Source organism: Pseudophryne corroboree, chromosome 1, assembly GCF_028390025.1.
Source record: "Pseudophryne corroboree isolate aPseCor3 chromosome 1, aPseCor3.hap2, whole genome shotgun sequence".
In the NCBI taxonomy this organism is placed as follows: Eukaryota; Metazoa; Chordata; class Amphibia; order Anura; family Myobatrachidae; genus Pseudophryne; species Pseudophryne corroboree.
Window position 1 is genome coordinate 1218285349 of NC_086444.1, and position 14315 is coordinate 1218299663.

Consider the following 14315-nt stretch of genomic DNA (forward strand, 5'->3'; position numbering starts at 1 on the left):
AATAATAAATGGATTTTTTCCTGTTTGTCCCTCAAGTTGCACCAGCACCTCTAAGACTATACAGAACAGACGTGGTCTGACAACACAAGATGGTTTTAAACACACTACAAAAATTACTTAAGATGCGTCTCCACCATTTGTTGGTAGACCAAAGTTTGTTATGGCCTTCAAGACCATAAGTATGTGGTGAACTGGGCGAGCTCCCAACTGTTAAGTTCTTTTAACTTACAGTAAAAAGCAGTACCTTATTACACTAAAGTTCAGGCCGCTGCGGCCGCTGAATGCAATCCGTAACCTCTGTACTATTTACACACTTTGCGTACACAGGCCCGTACTGTGTAATGACTTTGCATACTCACGACGAATGGGCATAATACGTACACACTTTGCGTACACAAGTCGGCATGCTGTGAGCACAATGCAGCTACATGTGTGGCTGAAATATACTTTAAACCTTTAACAGTATATGTTATGTTGTGGTCCAACGCAGCAACAAATTATTTACTTAAAAGGGGATATACAATGAAATACAACAATATTACAGAGAAGAAGCTACAACCAATGGATACATACATTTGTTCATCTGCGCCACCCGGATCCGGTCCTCAGTCAATCTGGAAAGATGACCTTCAGAGAATAGACTGAGGCCAGCCAGGAGACTTGGTTTTTATACAATAGTCCAAAGCATGAAACAAAGGAAACTGTAAGCTCCTCATCCATAGGTCAAGGGGCAGGTAATTTACAGTATGTGAGGGGTCATAGGTTGGTTTGAACAGGTGGGTGATGCTTAGTCCAGGTGTACTTGCAGGTGACCGCCAATGGGTTCCGCCAAATATCAGGAGTACAGTACATACAGTGAGATATGAATATTGTATTGTGGCACATAAGTATGCTCAGGAGCATGCGATTATCTGCAAACTGCAATCGGAATATTGCCCTTGAATTACTGTACATGTGGATACCAAACATTATGTTCTGACCTATTTCTGTCCCCTCAAATCCTGTAAAGTTTAATATCTCAATTGTTCCGTTTCTAAAGTAAATGTAACTTGCTGGTGTGGTGTGTGTGGGATATGTGTAAATTATGCGCTATGTGAATGAAATGTCAGTTATGTCTTTGTGGCTTTTCCATGCGAATGCATATGCTACTGTATTTACTCATACCACGCGCTAATATGCAGGGCTTATGCGCACGCATCGCAGAACAAGCACACGCATGGAGGCCCCTCTTTGTGGTGTTTGTACGTGATGCATGTGTGTATAATATTTACAACTTCGACACGGCATTATACACATGTGCCATGGTATATACATGTGGGCATTATACACAAGTGCGGCGGTATATACATGTGGGTATTATGGAAAGCTGAAGCAGTATAAAACATGGATATTTGGTGAGGTTTAAAAAGAGTTGTGCAGAAAAGATAGGCAGAGGAGGGGGTGGGGGCACTTGGGGAAGAGATGACACTGCCTCACCTGCCATAGACTTTTTATTCCAGAGTTTTGACTATAAAAATTATTAGAATAATGCACAGAAGATATTTATAATATATTCCTTGAATTTTTCATATTCTTTATATAGTGAAAACTCTGATTTAAATGTTAGTATGACAGGAAAGACTCTGCCTCACCTGCCTCACCCCACCGCACCCCACTGCATTGGAGGGACAGCATATGGAGGTCTCGCTAATCCCCCTAATGATATAATAAATATAGAACTGTGGACTGGGTCATTTTCACATAATACTTTTCATTATACAAGCAGCATGTGCCCATAATAACTACTGCAGCATTTATACATGTACTAAGCCTTGATAAGTGATATGCAGAGTGATAAAGTACCAACCAATCAGCTCCTAACTGTCATTTTTCAAACCCAGCCTGTAACATGGCAGTTAGGAGCTGATTGGCTGGTACTTTTCAACCATGATTTTATCACTTTTCAAGGCTTAGTACATCTCCCTCACAGGGTTTAAATAAGATATATCACCACAGAAAGACACATGTTGTGAGTTTAATATATATTATAATAAGGATGCGTCTGGTATATTTTATATTCAGTTTTCAGTTTAGCAGTTTTATGGAGTACACGATACATACAGTGTGTATGAGAATCTGTCTATTTATATATATATATGTATATATATATATGTCATATTGATACCACTTGGGTTCAGTCTATATTTCAGTCTCTTTTTGTTAGTAGTTTATTTGGTCAGATCAGCAACTGAACGCTTTGACTACAGCAGCTGCATAATTGGTTCATATAAGAGTACTTTAACTCTAATTATAAATTAGCGCCGGGATAAAGCGGTCACTGGCCACACACTGACTAGCTCTTTAATAACTATTAAATGTCTATAAAAATATGTCTTCTGAAATGATAAAAATAAACACAGGGGGTAATTCTGAGTTGATCGCAGCAGGATTTTTGATAGCAATTGGGCAAAACCATGCGCACTGCAGGGAAGGCAGATATAACACGTGTAGAGAGAGTAAGATTTGGGTGGGTTATTTTGTTTCTGTGCAGGGTAAATACTGTCTGCTTTATTTTTACACTGCAATTTAGATTGCAGATTGAACACACCACACCCAAATCTAACTCTCTCTGCACATGTTATATCTGCCTCCACTGCAGTGCACATGGTTTTGCCCAACTGCTAACAAACTTTCTGCTGATATGAACTCAGAATTACCCCCAATGATCTGTGTCTCACAGTGAGCAAGTGAGCATGAGAATGCCTTGTCCAGTATAACATGGGTATAGTAACTACAGTATACATATGAAGGAAAGCAGCATGTATATAGTTACAGCACCTACCTGCTTATAATGCTGTAAGTAGAATTACACCCATCTCAGGATCCTGGCACCGGCATTGCCATGTATACATACTCACTGTGGTCATAGTAAGTGTAGACCTCCCACTGCCTAAATAGGTTTTATCAAAGTTAAATCACAAAAACAGTTCTTACTGGTAACAGAGTTGATCAGGAAAAGTATCGCTATAGGATGATGGCAATATCATAGAATGTACACTGAATATTCCTCCTATGATTATATCTCCATCCTTGGAATATTTATATTCAAACACAAACTCTCTCATAGAAAGATGACAGCCGGGCGCTGAGGATGATGAGGCTGATCTGCAGGTGAGAACAAACAGAACCAGCAACCAGAACAGTCTGATCAATAACATAGATAGAAAGTAGCTGAATATCAGACATATTCCAGAGACTGTGTCCTCTCCCTTCAGACTATTCACTGACAGCGGCATGGAATTTAATGGTGTAATCAGCAGTCTGGTAAGATATGAGACGGGGAGACATTTTTATATGTTATGTGGCTTATTCTTGTACTTAGAATAAAGTAGGAGTTATACTTACATAGAAAAACAAGCAGTAAAATAGACATAACACACAGGGACTTGGCACATTTACTTCTGCTATATTATTCCCTTTACAAATATAAATATAACTCTGCCATTTGCATTCTGTATCTCATCTCTTAGTTACTAAGTTAATTTTTTAAATCTACTGAATAAAACTATAGTGTGCATGGTTCTGAGTCTTAGGCAATGCCAACACAGCTATGGATGTAATGAAGCTATGCCCATTCTAATCTGTATCATTGGGCTACACATACATGACACGCCCATAAGATAGTCATTTACATGTACAGTATCATTGCCACTCAGTGTCACTCACGTAGCAAAGATGCAGATGCTGTCCATGGTGCTTGTACAGTATGCAAAAAAGTCACTAGGGGGAGCTCCTGGGCACCAGTGTTACCATTTGTGTGGAGATTTTGACCATATACAGTTTGTCCAGAATTGTACTAGTGCAAGTGGGATTGAATGATGGATCATAATCAACAAACTACACTGATTAGACACTTGGATAGAATGGAACCTCGAGGGACGGCTTTCCTTTTTAAAACAGTACTTTAGCTGAAAAATATTAGTAGAGTATTTATTAATATATAAGTAGAGATCAGGGGCAATGTAAGAGAGGAAGGGACCTGTGTGTAGTCTTCATCCAGTCCACTCCACTCAGAATCAGTATCAGCTTTAATGACCAAGTGTACTCAAATATAAAAGGAATTCAGTCCCGTATCCATCATCTCCCCAGAAGACACATAGAAAAGAATAACACATAAAAACATAGGGCCTAATTCAGAGCTGATTGTAGATGTGCCAAAAAATGCACTTCTGTGATCAAAATCTCTGACATGTGGGGGGGACGCCCAGCACAGGACTAGTCTGCCTACATGGCAGACCTTACTCCCCCCACAGAGGTGTGAAAGCATTGCACAGCGATGATGATTTCACACTTGATGAGTACATTAGCTCCATGCCTGGGCAAAGGCAGGCGGCTACAATACAAACCCCTTTTTAGCGCATGTAAACCATTTTTTTCTGTGGATTAGCAATAAAATAAATTCAATATTTATAAATTAGATATTAAATATTATTGATTCAATTGCGACGGACTCCCAGAGACTTATCTGCACCAGTCTCAATATAAGAACTTAAGATTTAAAGAGAAGGGCCGCGCTGAAGAGCCAATTAATTGAAAGATTAAAATTGCCGGTAGTTCTAATTAAAACAGATTTTTTTTCCACTTAAAAAATACATATGAATTGCAGATTAATATCACTAGGCAGTACTTCTCACAAGGTAATGGATACATATGTAGAAATAGCAGCAGTCATGGTTACTAATGTAGCCAAATGTGTTACAATTCGAATTTAATGTAGAACTTTGCATCTCTCCTGTTGAAATACGGTCAAACTCAGAATAGTCATATGGTGATTAAAAGGTAAATATTGAAATCACTATATATTGAGGTAAATACAGGCCACTGTTCACTGAGAGCAATAACTCTCCAAATTAGATTTTAAATTAGTGCACATAAAGTTCAACAACAAATGGTGAGTCCCATTGCGAAGCCACTTACTCACTCTATCCCTGCTGTCTGGGCTCCATTGGCGGTATGAGGAGATGATATATGATATACCCAAGCGTCCTCGGGTTTTGGATGATAAGTGCTACAGCACTGCAGCAGCTGGCTCCGTGATTATTAAGCAGTCGGGAACTACCCAGGCAAGGGTTACTCCAGCTGTGATGTTAAACAGCTGATTCCGGCTGATAGTGGCCTTGGGAGATGTCAGGGCAGCAAAGGTGAAAGGGCTTGATTGAAATGCCATTACTGGACATAATTACAGCTATCAGCAGCCTGTGGAAACCTCAGTTGTATAGCTGATAGCATGGAGTCCAAAATGCGTTTTGTCACTTCTGGTGACTTTCTCAATACAGAATGTGTCAGAATGGAAAGGACTTTTAGCCTTCAGCTAGAAGAGTTATTCCATAAATGAGATCATAAAATGCAAGAGTAAAGAGATGGAACCTTTTTGTCAATTAGTTGGAAAGTATATCACTTTATCTAAACATGGTGCACAATGTTGTGTCTGGAGGTTAGGCAATGATACCAACTAAGGCTCTGTCATTAAGATTTCAATGCTTAAACATAGCAGATTGTCAAAAGTAGAAACCTGATTTTATATATATATATATATATATATATATATATATATATAGTTGCAACGAATAAGCGGCCTCACCAGACTTGTTGAAATAAATGTAAAATGTCCTTTATTGGATTCCGTATGTTTCGGGGACCATACCGCGTCGTCAGGGACAGCTTGTATAATAACAATTCTCAAAGTGCACATATAAATACCCATACCAATTAACAATAAGTGACTGCAGGATTACTCACCCACCTGGCGCGAACCTCACTTTGCATGGCGTCCGTGTCTGAACTAAGTGTTGCGGGATCCGTGACGTCAGCGTGCCGCGTCAGTCAGGGGAGCATCTCAGTCACTTAGCAACCATACAGCTCTACATAACCAATAAAGTGCCGGACAACTGGACTGTATATATATATATATATATATATATATATATATATATACAGACTTCAATGTTGCCTGGCACTCCAGAATCACAATACACGGCTTCGGTGCCTTCCTCTGGGGTAAACCCCCCATGTATACAAAAGTCCAAATGTAAAGGCGGCACTCAGAGACTGTTCACATCTGGGTAGAATGTGCATAAAAGCCCCGCAGGGTGTGCTTTATTGTGTAACATTTCAGGGACTGATACCCCTTCCTCAGATAAAGCAACAGTGTCAGAATACAAACTTATGTAGTGGACAAACTTACCCCCTCCCCGTCCGCTGCAGCAAGCTCCCGGTCCCTGTAGCCGTCTTCCTGTAGAGTGCACTTCCAGACGCAGCTGAACTCACCAGGGTCTATGGCAACGAGCTGGAAAATACTTAAAAATCAATTCTAAAAAATGTTGATTAGAGATCCGTGGATCATCTTATCTAAAATTAATTCAAGCTGGACATAAAAGGTATATACCTTTAACTTTTACAAAATAAATATGTACTGTATCCTAAGTTTGTCCACTATATAAGTTTGTATTCTGACACTGTTTTGAGGAATGGGTATTAGTCCCTGAAATGTTACACAATAAAGTACGCCCTGTGGGGCTTTTATGCACGTTCTACCCAGATGTGAACAGTCTCTGAGTGTCGCCTTTACCTTTGGACTTTTATATATATATATATATATATATATACGTGTGTGTGTGTGTGTGTGTGTGTGAGAGTGTCTCTCTTGCTTCTAACTTTGATTTAGCTACTTATTGACAAATGTTAAAGGCTGATAGAGCAATAGACAAGTAATTATGAGGAGAAAAGGTGAAATGTCTGTTTGAGAGATTTTGCTTTTAAAATAAGAATTGTCTTTCTTAGTAGCAGATTTCCAGTATTGCCCATATTCGCTAGATTTCCAAGATAAGGAAGTGGCTGACTTAATTAACCAAAGTGTAGCAAAGGCAGTATACTAGAGTATAAGTGAGCACAGACCACCAGAGGCTGACAGCTAGATCACCATGGTGGGGGGTGGTGATTACATAGGCATTGCAAAATGGAAAGTCTTAGCAGACTGAGGTACTATAGCTGTTTTCCATCCAGAATGTGGTGCGATTACAGGTGATGGCTACTAGATGGAGCTTCAGTAATGCATATTAAGAGAAGCACAATATCCCAGATAGAATCTAAAAAGACACAGTATTTGTAGATGAGATAAAAAATGGAACATGTCCTGGAAAGGGATTTTTAAACAATGGTGAGTGATGGTGAGGTGTGCCACATTTAGGGAAATGATAGAGCTGTTCCTCAGGATTTGGGAATCCAGCTGTGTCTTCTATTGTAGGGCGGGAGTAGCAGTTGTAAAAATAGCCTCAGACCCTTACCAGTCTAAGGCAGTGTGCTGTGTGGTGCAGATATTAAGATCTGTCTTCAGCGATGTACTGGTACTGAGTGGCATCAGCAAGGGTGTAGGACCACAGCTGTCCAATTGCTGAGCAGGGGGGATTGTCAGCAGGCATGTGTGGAGCAGCCTTTTGCACTACATACAATCCACAGGAGGTCCAATAGTAGGTTGGCCATTAAAGTGTAGCTTGAAGAACAGCACCAGTACCAGGAGGGAGCCGCCAGAGCACCTACAATAGATAGGACACTAGAGCTGCATCTTGGGGTGTGAGCTGCTAATTGAGCCCGTAGCTTTACTCTAGGTTAAGGCCCTGCTTCAGGTAGCACTGAGCAGGCTCCTAAGCTTCCAGAGGTCAAGATCTCCAGGTGAGAGAAGGATTGAGGAGGTGTCAGGAGTGGGGAGGAGTAAAGAGTGTGCCAGCAAACCCCATAAAAGCACAAAGGTCAAGGAGTAGTATAGGCATGTCTGCTCTTCTTTACAGCCATGCCACGCCCCCATTCAAATTATCTATGGTAAATGTAATAGGCAAAACCAATTCTGGTGGCTTTCAAACTTAAAATATATGGACAGAAGCAATTCTTGTCAATCACCACACAACTGGTTCGATGGATAACATATAAACACAATTATGTTTAATATTTATTTCTAAACTTTTCAATAAGAGACTTAGCCTAGGAATGCCTTGAACAAATTCTAGGGTGCCGTGATTAGAAAAGATGTTTGGGAACCACTCCCATAAACCTTCATTCTCTTGTACCCACTGTGTATTTTCCCACTTCGTCATTTTCCTGTGAATCACAAGCTTTGTGTATTTTATTCAATGTTTGTTCACTTGATAAACATAATATCAGCTATATAGTTTCCATTCAAAATGTCATCATGCCGGTTATTTGGGATTGGTATTTGATGACTGCCATCTGGGAAAGAAATTTAATAGCTTTTAGCAACTCAATTGTTTCTACATGTGCTGTTATGTTGACTGTTGCTGTAAATCAAATATAATAGAAAAAAACTCTTATTTGTATACTTCCCTAAAATCATGCACTACCCCAAAAGCATATTATTTATGTGTCATTTTTACAGATGGAGCCGCACTCGACACTCCCGGCGGGAAGACATGAGTGTTGATTTGATAATGATGTTGAAGAACTCAGAATGATGAAATAGATGCCGGAAGCACAGTCGCTTTGTGAGCGGAGAGACCCTCTGTGATGCTGTAAGCACTGGGACTCTGTGGGTTGAAATATATACTGGGGTGCTGGAAGCACAAGGACTCTGTGAGCTGAAAGACACACTAGGCTACTGGAAGCACTGGGAATTCTGTGAGCTGAGAGACACGCTGGGCTGCTGGAAGCTGCAGCATGAGCCTTGGAAAAGCTATGCAGTGACGATATTCAGGCACTGGAGCTTTGCCTAGTGCTTCCTTTTGAATATCCCACCCACTCTGTCTTCTGATTGAAAGAGAGAGGTCTGGCCGCACCAGTGGGCCATGTTGAGCACATGGTTACTGGGCACAATGACAGCGCCTGGGATTTAGAGACACGCCAGCCATACGCCGGGAGCAGGAGCCCACCAGAGAAGACCCCCAGAGACCCAGCATGTGGCAGATGGGTAGGCTCAGCAGCCACCGCAGCCATAGTGTGTCACACTGATGTGGTATTTTCAGTACAGTACTGCACAGTAGAGTTTACAGTACATAAATTTGAACATTAGGTACTGTATAGTAAACATGTACAGTATTAGCTTTTATCATAGAACAGATGCAAATTTTCAGATGTGTAAATTTTAGAATACAGTATTCACAAATGTTTTTTCTCCACACAAGAGTAATGGTTGGAAAACATGCCAGTAACTATCATAAAACTATTAGCAAGATAATCAAAAACATGAAAATTTAAAATAAAAGCATCAACGAGATCCATGCATGGCTCAAGGAAAGTAGCATTAAAGTCACTTTAGAAATGCTGCACTATCATGCTTTCGAGAGAACAACACCCAGATTTGCATTTCCTGCAACATGCACATGGTACGTACTGTTCAGTACTGTAATGTTTTACTGACTTACTGTATACAATAGTCAATTTTGTTGTAATAGTAAAGTAAAAAAGGAACACTTTATCTTCCTGTCATTGTGCTGTTTATTAATTTACATTTTTCATAGTGTTTTGTACTGTAGGAGAGTGCAAGAAATTGTGGAGGAACTAACTCGTGAGGATGATGAGCGTACTGCTTTGCAGGTAAAACAAATTGTCCATTCCAAGTATGACCAGGACATATAAAAATATCAACTCCAAAGAACAATTCTTTTATAGAAAACCAATCAGGTGCAATTTAACTATTGATAAATTATTCTGGATAGGGAATGTCTCTTCTATAAAGGACAAAAGCTGCTCCCAAAAAAATAATCTGCAATTATTTAGAGTGGACAAACACATAGTACATAGAGAGCGCTACTTTGTCATGTATAGATAAAGATTTATTTATAACAACACTTAAAATATCATTATACAAGAATATATACATTGACTGGATGCATTCCTAAAATTGTGATTATAAGTAGTAAAAAGTCACCAAGGTACAGATCCACCACTGATGGTATATACCCGGTTAGATATAGCAGATTGCTGAGTAAATCCCGTAATCAAAGGTACTGAAGCTCTTGCGCTTATGCTACCACCTTAACTCACCACCCTGTAGAGATTCCACGTCGGTTTGTAGTCTGTATACTTTTAGACTTTGTGGCAGAAGGGAAAATATTCTCACCGGTGAGAATAAGGGAGGGCACAGCTGTATGTAGTTAGTTGCAGCAGCTTTAAATAATAGCTCTGTATAATGGTTCCTTGTGCAGGCTACGTCTGATAGTGGACTGGTAATATGTCCTATGTGTATCTCCTTTAGAAGACTCCATGTGATAGCTCTTGTTAAGGATAAGCTATCTAATGCGGCTGTATCGTGAAGGTATAAGCTGATAACGGCACCTCACAGCAATTTCTTTATAACGGCTTTGTTTACCGGCTCCTGAGAGAGACGGGCTTTAGAGCCTAATGCAGTGCTTAGATGTTAAAATAACTCACAGGTAGTGTTGATGTTACATCTGTAGCTTCAAAGTTCGTTGTTGCTTGGCACAGCAAAGGATATAGCGGTTAGGATCAGTCCATATAGGTAGGTAGATGTGAGAACCTTGATGCGTTTCTCTGCTGATACAGATATGCGGTTTCCTCAGAAGGTATTCTTGGTATTATACAGACAGGTATTTAAATAAAAGGCATCCAATCACTAAAGCAGCTACTAATTGTAACACGTGTGTGGTCTCTTAATTACAAGGACCACCTGATGTAACCCTATCCAGAAATAAAAGTTTTTAATTATTTACATCAATAAATGGTTATAGAAAAATCATAATCCTATATGTGTTAATTGTAAATAATAAATATTTAGAACAAATCAAAGGCATATAAACAAGTATATACATTTATGAATTTAAAGTGCAGCATCAGTAGGTAACATTGCGCATAACAATACAGAACAAATATAGAGCAAACAGTGCATTCAAATGAAGTGATCTCTGTAGCCTAGTGGGCTAGTGTTGCATATATAGACCAACGCACACCAGTCCCCATGGGTTCAAGTCCCAGATGGACTATTGTAGTACATATTTTTAATTTCTCTTTATGTTATTATAGTTATTGATACTATATATATATATATATATATATATATACATATATATATATATATATATATATATATAACCAACACAAAAAGATAAAATAACACTTATCCAAATAGTGGATGGCAGCAACCTTAAACAATGTGATATGTGCTTAAATGGCAAATATATGAGGTGAAAGATAGAACTAGCGGAGATAAGGGCAACTAATTAGTGTTTAAAAATGAATATGAACCAAGTGGTAATGTATGGACATCACTTATATGGTACACATAATATCTTCAGTCACATGACCAATGTATATATGTGGAAAGAAAAATAGAACAGAAATAACATAGCGTGTACAGTTTTTTTCAAAACTTATTTCACCATAAATATCAGTTAAATCTAAAAAACCTTCTAAGTATAAGCAAATCCTCAAATAAAAAATCCACCAGCAGAGATTTATCTAAAGGTTTTTCACAAAATTTTTATACAACATATAAAAACAAAATAAAAACAAATGGTAAAAATGCAAGCATACAGAATAGAAAAAAATGCAAGCTTATCAATCTGTATATAGCGACGGATATATCCTGTTTTCCATATGAATCCAATAATGGTAAAAGTGCAAACGTACAGGAATGATAAATTAAAAGAGCTTATCTGTCCATAAAGAGGTCTCAGGTGCAGCAGTCCCAATGCGTTTCGTCAGCAGTTTGACTTCATCAAGGGGATAGAGTTAGTGAACAAGAGTAGCCATATTTATACCTATAACAATATGAGGATCTAGCACATGGCCAGACTAATGGTGACATCACTTCCTGTCAGAAGGCTGTGATAAATTACCTGGAAAGCTGTTAAAATGTAGTTTAATATGAAGCAGAATACCCTTAATAAATTATACATACGTTTATAAATTAGTAAAAACTTTTTTAGCAATGGATGCAGGTGATTGGAGACAGTACAGTGAAATTCCAGCGTGGAACGCAAAGTGACTTCCGGTTGTGGGGGAGGAAGTAAAGGCACGACTTCCAGTGATCGGGATGGCCTTAAAGAAATATATAATTTCTCAGTTGCCAAGTGTCCGCTGGAATCAGCAGCCTTAGGAGTTAGGCGCACTGATTCCAGACTAGGCTGTGGAGATAAGCGCTGTATATCGCTTGTAGTGTGCGGCGCCGCTGGATACGTCACAAATGTGACGTCGTTATGGTAGTCACGTGATGTGTCACTATACTGGTGGAACGCACAAATGACCGCTGAACTGACCCGCATCGTCATCGAGTGGGTGCGGTCAGTGGCAGGACAAAAAGGTGGGGGTTATTAAAACAGTTTGTAGAGATGTGAATGATGAAAGTACATTATATGGCTAGTATATATAGTTATACATTTTATGCCCCATATATATATATAATGATAATTTTATGTGATAAAAGTACATAATAAAAGGATTTATAAGAAAATGGTTTGTGGCTCTTAAATATATATACATAATTCAAATTAGTGGTTGGTAATTGCAATGTAGAAATATGGAACTTATATGTAACAGAGTTCCATCGTAATGGTCCGTGAGATACTTTTTCTTTTTCCTAAAGATACAGAATTCTCTTAATATGTGATGTGAAAGTGACTAGGTGTGGCATGCATGGTGTAAAGGGTTAATTAGTAAATTTGATATGAGGTGCTGTGTATCTGAAAAAAAGGGGAGAACATAGAAACAGATGTTTTAAAAAAATTTATAGAAAGGTTGCAATATCAAATGTCTCATTGAATCCAATGGGTGACATAGTTTGAAGTTCATAAATTAATTTCTCGTCTGTAGAGTCTGTTTAATATGTCTCCTCCTGTTTCCCCAGGTTTTATAAGTTCAATGGCCTTTAAAGTTAAATCCTCTGGGTTAGATTGATGTTTTTTCTTGAAATGTCTTGAGAATGCATGATTTTCTACCTTATTTTTTATGTTGCGGACATGTTCCTGTAGGCGGATTTTAAGGGTTCGTTTTGTTTTCCCCACATATTTCAGTGCCGCAACTGCATTCTAAAAGGTAGATGACCGTAGAAGAGTTGCAGTTCGTAAAATCTTTGGTAGTGTATTCTTTCGTATTGTTGTAGTTGGAGAAAGTTCTTCTGATAGGGTGTACATATCTACACATATTGCAGCTTCCGCACTTATAGTTGCCTTTATACGTTAGTATTGAAGTTTTAGTTTCTGGTCTAAAGAGACTGGGTGCAAAGATATCTTTCAGACTCTTAGTTTTTCTGAACACAAATTTCGGTTGAGGTGGGATGATGTCTTTAAGAACGGGGTTGAGCAGGAGAAGGTTCCAATGTTTCTTAATGGAATTTCTAATGGTACGTTCTTGGCAATTGTAAGTAGTGATGAAGGGAACAAAGTTCGTATACTCATCTGTGTTGTTACTGTTGGAAGGAATTGGTTCAATTGTCCCATGTACTTTTTCCAAGGCATTTTTAATGGTGCTCTCCGGATATTCTCTGTCTTTAAATCTTCCTGCATACAGTTGGAGTTGTCTGCCCCGTTCTTACTACAATTTCATTTGATACAATGTTTTTTTAGATATAACTGATATTTATGGTGAAATAAGTTTTGAAAAAAACTGTACGCGCTACGTTATTTCTGTTCTGTTTTTCTTTCCACAAATTTACATTGGTCATGTGACTGAAGATATTGTGTGTACCAGATAAGTGATATCCATACATTACCACTTGGTTCATATTAATTTTTAAACACTAATTAGGTGCCCTTATCTCTGCTAATTTTATATATATATATATATATATATATATATATATTCCATAGACAAAAAACCTTACGGTTTCACATGTCCCATTAAGGCTTCTTAGACATGATCGAAATTTCAGAAACCTGTTGTAACTCTTCCACTCAAACTCCAAAAAGCAATGAAATTCTGATCATTAAGGCTGACGCCTTAATGGACGTGTTCCTTGCGCAATACAGATATGGTATGCCATCACAGCCTGTGGGTAAGTGCAGATTCAGCACTCTCACAGAGTGAGATTGCTGTCACTCACACAATGGTGGAGCTGCTAATTCACAGATTTGTGTGCTCATTGGAATACACACATGCAGTCTATGCAACTGAAGGTCTGAGCAGTTTTGTGGTGCTCCCATCCCACACAGTGCCCACAACCATCCCATTCGGTCACCACAACCATCCCACCTTGTTACAACATCCTTCTGACTCCATACATCCATCTCACATAGTATACACATTTAGCTCCCTCAAACATCTTGGTTAATTGCTAAAACTATAATACCCTATCTACGGTCTATGCATCTACACTT